This window comes from Myotis davidii, unplaced genomic scaffold (assembly GCF_000327345.1).
Source record: "Myotis davidii unplaced genomic scaffold, ASM32734v1 scaffold993, whole genome shotgun sequence".
Classification (NCBI taxonomy): Eukaryota; Metazoa; Chordata; class Mammalia; order Chiroptera; family Vespertilionidae; genus Myotis; species Myotis davidii.
Window position 1 is genome coordinate 2,418,747 of NW_006285483.1, and position 2,715 is coordinate 2,421,461.

General features: G+C 38.7%; 1 long non-coding RNA gene across 1 annotated transcript in view; it reads left to right on the forward strand.

Annotated features, from left to right (window-relative positions):
- The first annotated feature begins 290 nt into the window (after nucleotides 1-290).
- LOC107181912 overlaps nucleotides 291-2,715 on the forward strand; it is a 19,526-nt gene continuing 17,101 nt past the window's right edge. Inside the window, exon 1 of the long non-coding RNA XR_001512622.1 lies at nucleotides 291-301. This is a non-coding gene — a long non-coding RNA (uncharacterized LOC107181912). The remainder of the gene's footprint in view (nucleotides 302-2,715) is intronic.

The window sequence follows — 2,715 nt, forward strand, 5'->3', positions numbered from 1 at the left end:
AGATGTATGCACTAGGCGGTATGTGATACTATCTATATTTACAGATTCCTCACGTGAGGGTATGTTTTTATTGATTTTAGAGAGGAAGAGAGAGCAAAACATCAATGTGAGAGAGAGAAATCCATAGGTAAGTGCCCTGACCAGGAATCAAACCTGCAATCTTGTGGTGTATGGGATGATGCTCCAATTAACTTAGCCACCTGACCAGGGTGCTATATATTTTTAAATCAAATATCTTATTATGTACACAATGTAACAGTCTAGAAGTCATGTACCTTTTAAAAATGTACATATGTGAGCAGTTTGTGCTCAAATGTTTTCTTAATAATATGAGTGGTCAGGAAAGTTTGCAGCAGCGGTTCTCAACCTGTGGGTTGCGACCCCTTTGGGGGGTCGAATGACCCTTTCACAGGGGTCGCCTAAGACCATCGGAAAACACCTATATAATTACATATTGTTTTTGTGATTAATCACTATGCTTTAATTATGTTCAATTTGTAACAATGAAATTGGGGGTCACCACAACATGAGGAACGGTATTAAAGGGTCGCGGCATTAGGAAGGTTGAGAACCACTGGTTTGCAGGCTACTGTGATAGACCAAGGGCAAAGTGTTCTGGGCAGGTGTCATGTTTCTTTAACTCTGTACCCCTGATGTCCAGCCTAGGGCCTGGCATAGTGGGAGTACTCAATAAATGTTCTGAATGAGAACGAGTACACCAACAGATGAATTGATGAGTAAAAGGACATTAATTTAGATGTCCACCTTAATATAACTAATAAGTGGAACTGTCAGGATTCTAATTCAGGTCTGTTTAACTTCAAAGTCTGTACTTTTCCAATAGGCTGCTGCTCGGCACAACAAACAAATTAGCAAGGGGAACCTGAGATGTTTTCCCAACTAGTTGGTTGTTAAAAAAACACACAGATAAGCCCCAAGCAACAGAGAAAAGCATTACATTAATTAGGAGGTTTATATCATCCTGTCAGCTCTTCCACACGGAAAACATTCTTCAGAAACATAGAAAGACAAAAGGGCTAACCCATTTCCTCCAGCTATATGTTTGGGTAGCACTAAAGGCTGTGTGGCCAGGGGCACTTTTGTTTCCCAACTCTTTTTCAGCATAGGCCATATCTCCCCCATCAAAAGAACCCCAAAACAACTTAATTTAGGCAAGAACTTCAACATTCTTTTCCACTAAGTTATCTATCCACAATATTAAGTTGGTCACAAGACAGACTATCTTGAGTTTCATTTCTTATCCCTTCCTTCAAAGAAGAGTATAACGGAACATTTGAACCTTAAATGTTGAAAATCCAAGGACATTAGGTGATCAGAGCCTGAATAGGAACCACTGTTAATTAAGAACCTTCATGTGCAGGCCTGTCTACTACCAGTTGATTTCCACATCTTATAACATTTAATCTCCACAACTCCAAAAGTACTCTTATCCACATTTTAAGGATGGAGAAACAGGAGCTTATGCAGGTTAAGGAAGTTGTGCAAGATCATACAGCTAGTATAAGGGATTTAAACCCAAACCCATCTTGTTCAAAGCCCCTCTTTCCACTGCACCAGATTTCCAGATTCCAGAATAATATGTATAGTGCCTCTGCTGATGCATGGTTGCTAATATGTAATATAAGCAAATAAAACTTTGTTTCTTTATTAAACCACTGAGATTTGGGAGGCTGTTTATTATTACAGCCTTGCCTAAGAAAAGTTGGTTAGTATAGGTATTTTTTTAAAACATATTTTTATTGATTTCAGAGAGGATGGGAGGAGAGAGAGATAAAAATATCAAGATGAGAGAGAATCATTGATGGGCTGCCTCCTGCACACCCCACACAGGGGGATCGAGCCCACAACCCAGGCATGTTCTCTGACTGGGAATCGAACCGTGACCATCTGCCTGGTTCATAGGTCAACGTTTAACCATTGAACCATGCCAGCCGGGCAGTATAAGTATTTTTAACTATTTGCTGTTTATAGTGGTGTAAATTTGGTAACCGCTTTAATAATTTGGTATGGTGCAAAATATACTTAGAGCCTCTATTACTTTATACCATCTCAAAACAAGTTCTTACTTTTATTGAAGGCAAAGCCTCAAAAATTATTGAAACACTGTAGGGAAGATTGACTCTGTTGGGGCATGGCTTTGGCATTCAAATAGTTGAATACAAATTGTTGCATAAACATCTAGAAAAATGTATTTTTCTTAAGTGCAATTAGAGAATTTTAAGAGCACATTGTCAGATGGGAAATTAACTAAAGCCCCAATATTCTAATGCATATTTGTAAACTAAGAACTTATAAGAAACTCCAGAATTGTGACTTGATAAAGCATTATTAACAGAAATGTCCATATTTAAAAAAACACACCTGGATTTAGCCGGCTGGTGTGGCTCAGTGGTTGAGCGTGGATTTAGGAACCAGGAGGTCACAGTTTGATTCCCATGTCCAGTAGGGGGCATGCAGGAGTCAGCCAACTCATCATTCTCTCTCATCATGGATGTTTCTATCTCTCTCCCCCTCACCATTCCTCTCCGAAATCAATAAAAATCTATAAAAAAACAACAACACATGGATTAAAGTGTTAAATGCAATGTGTTGAGCTTTTGACATTGGCTGGTACAAAAATAATACAGGTCCAGGATTTATAGATGATAGAAAGCAGGAATTAGCACTCTGAGACCTGTTTATTAAGGGTTTATG